The following is a 14,744-nucleotide window of genomic DNA, read 5'->3' as shown; positions in this document are numbered from 1 at the left end:
AAAAAGGAAGCAGGAGCATCAAAGAAGGAAATACGACAACAGAAGCAGAAATCATGTGATACAGAGTGATAGCTGGCTTTGAAAATGCAAGAGGACCATGACACAAGGAATGCAGGAAGCCTCTAGAAGCTACAAAAGGAAGGAAACGGATTCTTCCCTAGAACCTGAAGAAAGAATGCAGCCCTGCTGAAACCTTTATTTTAGCCTCATGGGCCCATTTCAGTCTTCTGACCTCCAAAACTGTAAGATAATAAATTTGTGTTGTCTTAAGCCACTAAGTTGTGGCAATTTGCTACAGTAGCAAAAGGGGAGCAGGACAGGTAAATGTTATGATTGTAAGAAGCTAGCATAAATAATAATGATATCAACCCTTTAAAAGATTCTTATAACTAAACACATAATTACCATATAACCCAGCAATTGCAACTTTATCCCCCCAAAATAGAAACTATATTCACAAAAAAAGGTACACAAATATTTCTGCCAGCCTTATTTGTAATAACAAAATACTAGAAAGAGGGCTTCCCTGGTGGCGCAGTGGTTGAGAGTCCGCCTGCCGATGCAGGGGACGTGGGTTCGTGCCCCGGTCCAGGAAGATCCCACATGTCGTGGAGCAGCTAGGCCCGTGAGCCATGGCCGCTGAGCCTGCACGTCCAGAGCCTGTGCTCTGCAATGGGAGAGGCCACAACAGTGAGAGGCCCGCGTACCACACACACACACACACACACACACAAAAACTAGAAAGAACCAAAAATTCTTTCAATGTGAATGATTAAAAAAAAAAAAACTGTTACATCCATACAATAGGCTACTAATTAGCAATAAAAAGGAGTAAACGTTTGGTACATGCAACAACCTGCGTTGTCTGATGCTATTCTAAGTGTACATAGAAGAAATATTTGAGACAATTATAAAGAGGAACAAAGTTAAGTAAGTTTTCCATATTTGACTCTAACTGGTTAATGATGATACCAGTAGAGTGTGATAAGTTATGCATATGTAGTAATACCTAGAACAACCACTAAAAAAGTTATACAAAGAGATGTACTCAAAAACACTATAAATGTATCAAAATGGAATGTAAAAAATGTTTGAGTAGCCCACAGGAAGGTGGGGAAAACGAGGGATGCAAAACAGAGAGAACAAACAGAAAACAAGAAATAAAATGGTAGGCTTAATCCCAAACACATCAGTAACTATAGGAAATGAATATTGTGTAAATATGCCAATTAAAAGACGAAGATTGGAGAGTGGAGTAAAAAACACTGCATAACTACATACTTTTCATAGGAGACTTCGAATATAATGATGTAGGTAAGTTTAAAGTAAAAGGAAGGAAAAAAGATATATGCATTATTCATCAAAAGAAAGCAGAAGTGTCTGTATTAATATCAGATAAAATAGACTTCAGAGCAAAGGAAATTATCAGGGACTAAGAAGTATGTACATAATGAATGATAAAAGGTCAATCTACCAAGAAGACATAACAGTCTTCAATGTGCATGCACCAAAGAACAGCTGCAAGATACATGATGAAAAACATGATAAACCTGAGTGGAGAAATAGACAAATCCATAAGTAAAGTGGGAGACTCCTACAGTCCTCTCTTAACAATTTATATAACAACAGTATAAAATATCTGAAACATTTTATAAGGATCCAAAAACATCATCACCCAACAGAATGAAATTGACTCTTATAAGACACTTCACCCAACCACAGAAGAATACACATCTTTTCAAGCATTAACAGAACACATGCTACATTATGTTTGTAGATCAGAAGCCTCAGCATAGTAAAGTTGACAATTCTAAAAATTTTAACAATATCCCAGCAAGATATTTTGTGAATATAAGCAAGTTTATTCTAAAAATTATATGAAAAAGAAAATAAACTGGAATAGCTAAAACAATTTTTTGAAAAAGAATAAAGTGTGAGGAATCAGACTATCAGATTTCAAGACCTATTATTAGTAACAGATAGTGTGAACATAGACATATAGATCAAAGAAACAAAAGAGAGAGCCCCGAAATGGACCTGACTGACAAAGATGCCCAACTGACTTCTGACAAACACGTAAAAGAAATTCAGTTAAGGGTGCTGGAACAATCAGATATCCATAGGTGTGCAATAGATAGATTAAATAGAGAGAGAGACAGACACAGACAGACAGATGGAACCTTGACTTAAACCTTACACTTTTCAAAGAACTTAAAAGGAATCATAGATTTAATATGTAAAGCTATAAAATTTTTAGAATAAAACATAGGAGAAAATCTTTGGTGCTTAGGGCTCAATGGGCAGTTCTTAGACATGACCAAAAAACAATTCCATAAAAGAAAAAATTGATTAATAGGACCTCATCAAAATAAAAGACTTACACTCTGTGAAAACTCTATTAAGACAACAAACAGTCTAGCTACAGACTGGGTGAAAATATTTTCAAACCTGGGATCTGACAAAGCACTCATATTTAGGTTATATAAAGAACACTCAAAATTCAACATTAAAAGAAGCAAATGCTCCATTTATAAAATGGGAAAAAAATATGAAGAGACTTTTGACCAAAGATGATATATGTATGACAGATGAACAGGAAAAGATGGTAAACTTCTCTAGCCATTAGGGAAATGCAAATTGTGATCATGATGTAGTATCACTATACATTTGTTAGAACAGCTAAAATGAAAAAAATAGGAAAAATACCAAATGCTGGGGAGGACATAGGGAAACTTGATCTCTTGTAGGTTGCTAGTGAGAATGTAAAATAATACATCCAACACTAGAAGGTAGTTTGGCAGTGTCCCTAACTAAATATACACTAACCACATGACCCAGCAATTGTACTCCTGGGCATTTATTCCAAAGAAATAAAAACTTATATTTATACAAAAACCTGTACCTGATTGTTCACAGCAGCTTTATTGTTTTTATTTTTTTCAGCTTTATTGAGATAAAATTGACAATTAAAATTATAAGAAATTTAAAGAGTACAACAGAAACTAGAAATAGCCCAGATGTTCTTAAACAGGCAAATGGTTAAAAAAATTGTGGTACCTCCATACAATGTTGTTTTGATATTATACTATAATTACGTAAGATATAAACACCAGGGGAAACTGTGATGTGTACACAGAACTCCAGAACTCCTTGTTACTATAACTCTTTGCAACTCTCCATGAATCTTTAATAAATATGTATACACACACATATATATATATACATATGTTCTATTTGGTTTCTTTATGTTAGATACAGAGTAACTGAACTCATTTTCTGCTTGAATACAAGAAGAGGAGAGGAAGAAAAAACCAGGAGGAAGATCAGGAGGAAGAAAAAGAGAAAGAGGAGAAAAGCCAAATAGGATTAGTATGATGCCTATTAAAAATAGCTTTACCAAGAATCTAGGAGGAGTTTATAATAGTACACTTGAAACATTTGAGCACTTGAAGTACAGCATATCAGGAAGGTTTACATACAATAAATATAAATAAATTTGTAACTCTTCTATGCATCTAATATAAGAATATGTCATTAGCAACTCACTGCCCTTTGAACTAAGTATAAACATTCATCTTTTGAAATAACCTTTCCCAGAATAAGTATGCCTCTTCTAGTGAGTCTATTTTTCTTCAACTCATTCAAATGACTGATATTATGTAGTAAATAACTGCTGTCCAAAGTAACAGAATTGCTACCGAATAAACTGATAAAACAAATTAATCTATAACATTCAGTGTCAACTCTAACTTGCAATCTAGCAGCACGTTGTGTTGGGAAATCTTTGTTTGGTTTTCTTTTGTTTTCAGTATAAACTGTACCTAACTTCTGGAAGTATAATTAAGAATCTTACTTTATCGTTATTATAGAAGAAATGTTTGTTTAAAACAATAATTTAAATCTTAATCAGTTTATATATTTAGTTTAAAAACACATTAGATGGGGATTTCCCTGGTGGTCCAGTGGTTAAGACTTCGTCTTCCAATGCAGGGGATGCGGGTTTGATCCCTGGTCGGGGAGTTGAGATCCCACATGCCACACGGCTGGAAAACCAAATGTAAAACAGTAGCAGTATTGTAACAAATTCAATAAAGACTTTAAAAATGGTCCACATCAAAAAAATCTTTAAAAAACTCATTAGATGATTTTATCCTTTGAAAAATTAACATTTATTAGAATGAGTCTAAAGATTACTAATGTTAGTGTTTCAGATTTTTGAATAAGTTACTACTGAGCCAATCTTAATGTTGTCAACCAAATAATGTATACTACTTGAAATAATCTGATACTTTTGCTTGGGGAAAAACAATTTTTTTCACAGTAAAATTATATTTCAGTCACCTCTCTGTGAAATGTTTCAGATTCCACTCTTGTCAAAATAGTTGCTTTCTCTCCTAGAGAAACAACAAATCTTGTGTGAAATTTTAAATAAATTATCTTACTGAATTGTGACTATTTTGATACTTAAATTGCATCTCATGCTCAATTATTGGTGCCATGTGGCCAAGTACCTTATCTTTTTTATATTTCTATATCTAGTGCTTCAGCTATGCTTGAAGGGTAGATAATGCTCCACATGTTGTTCAGTTATTTGCATCATTAACTCAATACTGAATTTGAGTAACAGCTAAAAGATCATTTTTGAAAGGATATATTTAAAGTTAGGATGAATGTTCTTTTTGATGGGTTTGCACACATGAAATTGCTCACTTTTTAAAATGAAACTCAAGTCAAATTCTCAAAATAAACCATCTTTTGCTGACTGTTCTTTCATCCAATTGCTCTGCAAATAACATAACACTCTGCAATAGCAAATGCTTCTACCAGGGCTTCCCTGGTGGCGCAGTGGTTGAGAGTCCGCCTGCAGATGCAGGGGACGTGGGTTCCTGCCCCGGTCCGGGAAGATCCCACATGCCGCGGAGCGGCTGGTCCCGTGAGCCATGGCCGCTGAGCCTGTGCGTCTGGAGCCTGTGCTCCGCAAGGGGAGAGGCCACAACAGTGAGAGGCCCGCGTACCACAAAAAAAAAAAAAAAAAAAAAAAATGCTTCTACCAAACTAGATTATAGTAGGTGCCATTTTCTCTATTTTATTTATTTCATCCTGTTTCACTCTCACATTTCCCCCATTTTTCTTATTTCCACTACTATATTTTTATGTACACAATAATTTTGTAGTAAAATGTTTGCTTGAGGATGTAAGATCACTGTATTCGGCAAACCATTTCTCTTTAATTGATGTGGAGGAATGCCCAGGGAAAGGATGATGAAGCCATGATCTCGGGGCTTCTACACTCTTTTCTCTCCACTCAAGGTAAATGTCACATGTTAATTTGTTACATGTGATTGTTAATGTTAATTTTCAGCTTTTGCTTACCACATAATAATGCATTTAATCTTCATAATATGCTTATAGATGAAGCAAGCACTGTTTCTTGAAATTTCTTGGAAATTAGAAGGAAGAGGTGGAAGGAAACCATAATTGAAGTTCCCCTGCCTGCCCTCAATTTTTCTGTGGATCTTGAGTAAAACAAGCAAACCAAAGACTGTCTTTTGGTAGCCCTGGAGATGTTTTTTAAATTGAGTAATCCAGAAATAGAAATAGAGAAATGCAAGGTAAAAAAAAGGATAATGACAATCAAGGGGACATAAGATATGAATCACCTCTTTCCAATTCATATTCAAAGGAGAAAATCGTTAAGGATTTTTAGCCTTAAAATCTGACTCTTACCTTAATCTCAGATTGGTTCTTTATGCACTTCTCCAAAATTGTGAAGCATCATATTTTACTTTGTTTAGTAACTTTTTAATGAATGGTGTGTGTGTTTCTGTGCATGAAAAAGAGGGAAATGCGGAGTTAGGGATAGGAATGATAAATGATGTGGAAGTTTGAAATACTTATTAGTAATCTTGAACTCTTTATTTTATGTTATTGTTAAAGTTCAGCTAAAAATTTAGACTCTAACAGATTACTCCAAGAAATTTCTAGTCTCACAGTCTAGTACTCCACTCCAGGAAAATAAATTACATATTCATAGGTCTTTTGTATATATAGGGTATATATTACTACTGCTATACCACCAGGGAATTTGTATTAAAATACATGACTAGTACACACACACACATTATACATACAATCTTTAACATATTCAGTTAAAGAAATGCAATGTATTTGACCTATTTTAATGTGTCCTTAAATATTCATAAGAATCCTAAGGTATTCCTATCCAGAAATAATTTTCCTGTTATATGACTTCACTACTCAGATTTTTCCAGCTGTGTACTTGCATTTATCGGCCCTCATTTTCTTTAACCAAGTTGAATACATTTGAATACATCAAATTCTAACTTTCTTCTGAAGATAATTGGCAGGTATTGATTTTTCTCCTTTTAGTAACTGTCAAGAGTACACTAAGAGAATCTGAGGATCTAAAATGTCAATCTTTTTTTTTTTTTTTTTTTGCGGTACGCGGGCCTCTCACTGTTGTGGCCTCTCCCGTTGCGGAGCACAGGCTCCGGACGCGCAGGCTCAGCGGCCATGGCTCATGGGCCCAGCCGCTCCGCGGCATGTGGGATCTTCCCGGACCGGGGCACGAACCTGTGTCCCCTGCACTGGCAGGCGGACTCTCAACCACTGCAACACCAGGGAAGCTCTAGAATGTCAATCTTAATGATTCTAGATCCAGTACGTCTAAATATTGCACTAGCAAAGCCCCACTTTTCCTTTAACAACATTAATTTCAAAATGCCATGATGTAAACACCATGGATTCAAGCTCCTTATTTAACTCAATGATAGTAATATAGAGTTCTTTACATACTTTATTTCAAAATGCTGGTTACAGAAAGGGGCAGATCATCACAATAACAACAGAAGAGGGGATCTTGAACACAGAAAACTCGTATCTACCCTGACACTTTCTCCCTTCCACTAGAAGCTTCTGTTTATGGCTGATCCAAGGAAGTCTGACATAACCAAATGTGAATAATTAAAAAGGAATAAGCATCCATTCAAACATGACAATAAGATGAAAGGTGTAAAGTGGTCACATGACTATCCTATATTTAAAAACAGAAAAAAATGGTGACATGAAGCAAAGGAAATTGTCCAGTGTGAATGCATAGCAATTGAAATATGAAGAACACATTTGAAATATAATTGCAACACAATCCTAAATTTGTTAAAACAATTGCATCTATAAAGGAAGACCACAAAGTAGAAATAACAATCACAAAACCACACAAAACCTCAAGGAAGAGATTAATGGACAGCAAACAGTAGGTGATTGCCAAATAAAAGGAGAATATGCAACAAAAACTGGTGGAATCCAAGAAAAAATGGTGATAAAAATAACTTCAGAAACCAAAAGGCAAAGAGAGAGTAAAAATCATCAAAAGCACAATTAAGAACATGAAAATGCAAATGAGGAACCTATAGAAATAATAAAAGGACCAAAGAGAGAGTTCCTCCATGTAAATTTCCAAGTCACTGATTTTCCCCCAAATTATATCAGTTCTATTATTTACTCCATGTATTTTGCTCTGTTTTTATTGTCCACTAGATATTGTTCTTTTTCATATTTTGTTCTTGTTTCATATTGCTATTTTGCTTTATTTCTTTATGTTTATCTTTAAAATGCTTAGTGTATCTGTTTTAGTACTTCTATTTTGCATAGGATATATATGTATATATACACTAGTTATGTATAAGTATAAACATACACAAAGTATATATACACTATATATATATATATATATGCATTGTACAAAATATGATTTTTATTTTGAGGCTACTGGACTCTTCAGATAGCTCTATATTTTGATCTGGCATTTCATATTTCCCTAGGGGTATCTGAACTCTGACCTATAATGTATATTAATCTGGGGCCCAGTAAGTGAGTTCAATCAAAGACAATGTGTCCCATCACTTTAAACTCTGACATGTCTTAAATCTGTCCTCCTTCCTTTCCTCTCCTTCCTCACTATTTTTTCTTTAGTTCATAATCACATAATTCCTTGTGTAAGTTTTTAAAAATACTTCCTATTGACCCACTGATCTCTCTAGCAATACATTCTACACATTATGATCAGAGTTGCTTTCCTAAATCAAAGCATATGATCTTGTTATTCCCCATGCTCAACATATCTAATGACTCTGGCGCACTATTATAAAAAGCCAAGAGCCGTGAGGATGTTGTAGTAGTTTACTCTGTCAACTCGATTAAGCTGAAAGTATGTTCCCCAGAAATAGCTCTCCCTAGTTGGCTCCAGTTTAGAGTTCTTTAAAGTTAAGTTTGTACAAAATTTGGAAGGTAAGCATGAAGTAGCAGCTAAGAGATGAGGTAACAGCCATTCCCCTCTAAAGACATTCAGACATCCAGAAGCAGCAATGGTGTTCAGCTTGTTCTTTTTCCCCCATCCATACTTGCACTTTTCCCTGACTTCCAGCAGCAGCAGTGAAATGAGAGAACTGGTATTGATGCAGAGGGACAGTTTTTCAGACCTTCCTCCCAGCTACCTTTGTGGTCCTGCTCTGGAAGTTGGACATACCTGACTACTCAGATTACTTTGTCAGCTCTGACTTGTCCACCCACACCAGAGCTTCAGAAGGGTTAATTAGTGACTCCTTTGTTGCCCCAGTTTCTATTTCTGGATCACTAACTCCCAAGACTCTCCTATAACTATGTACAGTCTATTCCTACAAGAAATCTTTTAGCACATACTATGCTTAATGATTCAGCTTCCCCATTTGAAACCTAACTGAATCAGATAGCTTTTACTCCGTCTGTAATCTTGTTCCCACCGAACTTTACAATCTCAAAAATTATTCCCTACCTACACTGATTCCTTTGCAGGTATCTGAGGTCCATGGTCCTTCCTCTGCCTATAACTTTTCCTACTCCTATCTAACTGATAAACTCCACTTATTCTTCAAGACTCATGCTTACACTTCCATGGAACATCCTAACAGTCCCTGACAGCATTATTCACTCCACTTTCTAAACTCCATTTATATTTATATATAAGCATTATCCTCTAAATGTATAAATAATTATATGTATACATATATATGTCCTCTCTAAATATAAGTAATTATCTGTTATCTGTATTATATCCATTTAAAAAAAGTTTAAAACTTTTGTTCCATATATGCTTTTTCACAGAACAAAATTTGAGAACAAAATTTACTTCCTAGTTATGGTGGTTTCACTAGTATTTAGCAGTGTCTGGCACATAGTAGGCTCTAACTACCTTTAACATACCTTTAATTTTATTAAAATAGCTATTTTAATCTAACTTTCCACTATTAAAAATGGTCTGTAATGGCTGAAGTTGATGGTAATTAATTATTTTTTTAAGTGTGGCAATGTATCTGTGCATGCATTTTTAAATTCATTATTTTATACCCATTATTATGGTTATTCCTATATGTGACTGATCTTCCCTACTAGATTATTAGCTTGTGAATGCAGCATATCAAATATAGAATCCAATACTCCATTTCAACAGGGAAAAAATGAACATATTGTACAATTATGCATATGGCTTAGTTCTACACACTGACACTAGGAAACTCACTCTCATAAGAAGATTACAAACACAGTAAACCTGTGGCTGTTTAAAACTTTAAAAAATGTTTTCTTTTGTTTCCATGAAGGTATCAATTGCACAGAAAGTTAAATTATTTAGCTCTCAGGTGCAGAGTACATCCCATAGGTAGCACTTATTTGTCCTATTAGAAAAGCTTTCTCATAGGTGATTTTGTTTTCACACATTCCTAGTAACTATTTATACTATAACTTGTACTCCATCTTTATACAAAATATGGCTGTCAAATGACATTGGATAACTCAGTACTTCAGCAGATATGACTTGTATGTGGACAACTCACATTTTCTGTTTTGGCTCAGTGACACCATTACTTTTTATTAAAATTGTTTTGACAAAAATCACACCCTTTATTTTAGGTATTCTAATCTATGCAAAAAAAGAATTATTGACACTTAATGAGGAAAGATAGTGAAAGGAGGGTTATGGGAGGGAGAGAGAAACAGAAAGAGCAAGAGAGAAAGAGTGTCCTTGCATCATTTGTTCCCTATATGTTGGCTTCAGATACCTGGGGAGCCATGAGCTTTTTTCAATGGCTGTTAATACAAATAATTAGCAAGCATTGTCTGTGTACTGTTATAACATTTCACATGGTCTTTTGAAGTATTTGAATGCTTTGACTAATCGGATTAAAATTAATTTTAAAATACTTCTATGCTACAATTTGATCTTTTTCATAATGTTTTTTTCTCAATGTACAAATGCTAAAAATAAAACTGCTGTCTTATATTCTCCCAATATGTTTCCTCATTCTCAGATTAGTTGAAACTACTGCTTTATAACACTGATATCAGTAAGTGCTACATGTTTGCCAACAGGTTACCTTTCCAGATAAAATCTATGCATCACATTCAGCGTGAGACTGGGGATTACAAGTAACAAATTATATGTGAGTTCTTAATCACCCCCTTATAATCTTATACTATACTGTCCCAACTGCCTTAGGCTTTCATAGGAGGCAGAGGCATAAAATCTCATTTAAAAAAAAAAAAAGGCCAAGCTTCTTAGACTGCGAAGAGACTTTAAATGGAGTAACAGCAGAGGAGTATGTGTTCAAATTTCCTCCAAAGTATCTTCATAAAAGACCCAGAGCAGGACTTCTAGGTACAAATACAAACATGCTGGACTGAATAGTAATTGTTTTGCTTCATTGTCCGGCATTTCTTCTAAACTCACACCCTTACTAAAAAATATTCTTTGACATGCTTTAAGTGATCAGTTTAAATGATTTTAAAAAATTTTGCCATATCTTAGTGAATAAATGATCCTAATCAATGCATAATTTTTTACAGTGATTTGCATTGTAAATAAAATGCAATGTTTGTTCTTCCAATATTCTTCTCTGGCTATGGCTCAGCTTATTAATTTATACCAATGGGGATTTACCCAGGAATAACTATGAGAGCTTAGCCCATCTTTCTGTTAATATGCACATTTTCCTTTACAGGAATTATCCTATGATCTTTCCTAATTTTTTAGAAGTCATGAAGCTAAGAAGAACTCATAATTTTATACATAACTTGTGATTATTTGACTTTGGTTCTCACCCTATGACAGAATCTAGGTTTAAAAAAAAATAAAATGATGAACATTTAAAATCTTTGTGTTACTAGAAGTCAAATCATTTTTTATTCTAAGTTGTTAACTGGAATAAAGATTTCAGCCCTATATCACTTAGCAGATATTTTCATGTACTAACACCTTTATAAAGCCTGAACTAATAACACCTAAGAACAGAAGTCATGATTAGAATTTGGCCAATATACTTTACTATCATGGATGTTACACTTATTTTGACTATTATCTTCAACAGATTCATGAAACACTGTTGTAGTTACATTGCTGCAACAGAGATTAAAGGGGTTGGAGGGTTATACAGAAGCTGGGGCTCTTGAGTACAGGGTACACTGTAAAGCATTAAATGGTAGTGACTGAATAAGGTAAGGTCTCTGTGTGTGTGTGTGTGTGTGTGTGTAGATTTCATTCTATGATTGAGTTTGTTGAATGTTTCCCAGACTACTTTGATTCAAAATTCAATGTATAACTAAATCTTACTTCCTCTTCCTCTTGTCACTGGCAAGTGCCATTCTATTCTCTGCTTTTATGAGTTTGACTATTTTAGATTTGTCACATAAGAGGAATCATTTAGTATTCACTTCACAAAAAACAAAGACAAATAAATGAACAACTACAGAAGGACATAAGGAAACGTTTTGGAGGAGATTGTGTGATGGTCTCATGAGTGCATGTATATGTTCAAAGCTATCAAGTTGTATACATTAAATACGGGCAGTTTTTGTAATGAAGTATAACTCAATAAAGCTAAAATATATATTATATATTATAATATATATAATAATATATTTATATGTTTTATACTGTCTGCTTGGCAGACAGTACCTAGATTTTTGTTCCCACATATATTCTACCACTCTAGGTAGGCTAATGCTCCTTCCTCAATATGCTTTATTTTATTTTTTGAAGTATAAACCGCCCACATCTGCTCAGAATTCCCTTAGATCAAATGGAACTACATTTCTAGGTAAAGTCAGAGATGGTGATGATTTATTTTCAAAGATTTTATCTCAGAAAAATTTAAAGTTTTGCTTCAGGCTTTCAGTAAAAAAATGGCATGCAAATCAGAAGAAAAAAACAACTTTATATTGTAATCATATGCTAAAATACTTCATCCTTGACTCCAATCTAGACATGTAGAAGTTTAGGCAATTGTTAGATATTCAATCTCTCTCTCTTTCACTCTCTCTTTCTCTCTCTCTCTCTATATATATGAAATGTTTTAATATGTAAAAACTCTATAAATAATAACTAAACTGACATGTTAAGTATGATTAACTTCATTTTTATACAGTTATTATTCCAACTTTATCATTGAATTTAGCTAGGAAGTGAATTAACAAGACTTAGATTATTTTAATTCATACGGTAAATTAGTACTAATTTTTCTATTGCCATTATTCGGAACAAAAACAAATTAATCTGCAATAACATTTGGCAGGGTGCAAGCATGCCGAGTTCACTCATTAAATTTTGCTTTTATAAAAATGACATAAAATATAATTAATGACAAGCCCACTTCATTGGTATATTCCATCATCAAGAGATATTGCTACACTTAAAATTCTGTTCTGGATGTCAGCATAGTGTCAAGTTATATAAATTTCCCCTACTTGCCATGTTCACTTTTAAAGTAGTTATTGACACAGAGGGAGGACACTGAGTGATTTGACACAGCACAGGAAGCCTTTATTTGTTATCTTGAAATGGTTCTCATGCCTTGGACATAACTGGAGGTTTATGATTGGATGACAGAACTGTCAAGTCCATTACAAAACCTGCCAAGGAAACACACAATTCATACTGTTTTCCTTGTTTCATTTATTTATGTAACAATTCAATTTTATAACAATATTAAGTCCTGTCAGGCTTGAAGACAATCGTTGGAACTCTCTGGTTGTTAAAGGCACTTAACCTTTGGCCTCTCAATTTATTTTAGTACCCCAGGTGTACTGGAAATCCAGAAGAGGAAAGAGCTGGAAATATTTGAATACTGAAATGAGAGGATTTGTAAAATGGAAAAGAGAATGAAATATTACCTATGTAGAGAGATTTATTAGGATGCATGTGTTCACAGTTATAAATGCTGAACAATTTAAATATCTATCAAATAGGAAGTCATGGGAACCCACAAGTTTTAGAATGGTACATTTCTAATATCCTGGAGAATTTATTAGAATTTCCACTTAATCATCTGTTAGCAGATTTACAAGCAGATTTTGTTTGCCAACAAACTTTTCTACCTCGTTGACGATACAAAGATACAAAGGAAAAAATGTTCCCAGGCAAAGTATTTCAGTATATAGAAAGAAGAAGAAAACATATTTACCCAATTTAAGAATGTCATACAAAATACATTTATATATAATAAATACAAAATATATCACAGTTTTTTAACAAATAGAAATTGGAAGTAGTATTTTGGTGAGACTAGAGTTCAGGATATGTGTGTATGCATTGGGGAGAAAGAATATAGCAGAATAAGTACAGGGATGAGAAACTTAGATTCTTGATTTAACATTTTTTATATTGACATTTGAAAACTGAAACAGAAGTAACACGTGATTCATAGAGTCACTAAGCTAGTTGGTGTCAGGTATCCTGTCTATTAATCGATTTCTCTTTCCATTTTCCTACATCTGAATTTAAAGTTTTAACAACTGGAACTGATTTGGTGTGTTTTTGGTAATAATTAATAATTTTATTATTTAGTGGATTTTATTTCAATAGCTACTTATACTAGGCAATATAATTTGGGATAAAATTAAGTACAGAAATTAAACTAATATGCTATTATTCTCTTTCATGTTAAAATACATAGAGAAAAGTCCTGCTTTCAATTAGGATTTAGAAAGCTACAAGAGAAACCACTCATATGCTAACATGAAGATAATCTACAAAATCATAACTTTTCTTGAGCCCATCAGAGATATGAGATCACAAGTCAGCCGGGTGAAGTGAATTCCAAAGTGCACCTCTCCAAGGAAGAAGAAGGCACGTAAACCATTTCACCTTTGGCAGGCACAAGGAGAGATAAGAGCCATAAAAGCAGGTAAGAAGAAAATAGGCAAAATTGTAATATAATCTTTAAGACTGAGTGTGGGCAGTGTGACTGTTTAGAATTCCTGAGAGTTCCAGACAAAAGGATAGAACTCATGCACTTGGAAGCTCTTTTCCAGATAATAGATCATACACAAATCATCTATTTATGGACATATCAGAGATAATCTTTAGAATAATGGTGATTTCTATGTTCAAGTAAGTAGGTGGCAAGATGGAGAATTTTACTAGATAACTCTCTAAAATATAAATCAAAAAGAAATTTTAGAATTTAAAATTGCAAATATTGAAAGTAAGATGTCAATAGATGAGTTTAACAGCAGAATGAGCACAGTGTACAGGTTAAAGAATTAGAAGATCGATAGAAAATATCCAGACAGAATTAGAATCATGGAGAACAAAAATGATGGAAAATTCAGAAAAGAATGTAATATTATCTATCTATCTATCTATCTATCTATCTATCTATCTATCTATCTATCTATCTATATTCATTCCTCAGAGG

The 14,744-nt window shown here is 33.8% G+C and overlaps 1 long non-coding RNA gene across 1 annotated transcript in view; it reads left to right on the top strand.

The window, feature by feature from the left end:
* The window catches only part of LOC137228624 (uncharacterized), an 86,468-nt gene extending 72,245 nt beyond the window's left edge, over positions 1 to 14,223 (top strand). Inside the window, exon 3 of the long non-coding RNA XR_010945322.1 lies at positions 14,001 to 14,223. This is a non-coding gene — a long non-coding RNA (uncharacterized lncRNA). The remainder of the gene's footprint in view (positions 1 to 14,000) is intronic.
* Positions 14,224 to 14,744: the final 521 nt, after the last annotated feature.

Source organism: Pseudorca crassidens, chromosome 8, assembly GCF_039906515.1.
Source record: "Pseudorca crassidens isolate mPseCra1 chromosome 8, mPseCra1.hap1, whole genome shotgun sequence".
NCBI classification, from domain to species: Eukaryota; Metazoa; Chordata; class Mammalia; order Artiodactyla; family Delphinidae; genus Pseudorca; species Pseudorca crassidens.
Note: the sequence above shows the minus strand (reverse complement) of the source record. Positions and strands in the feature narration are given on the sequence as shown.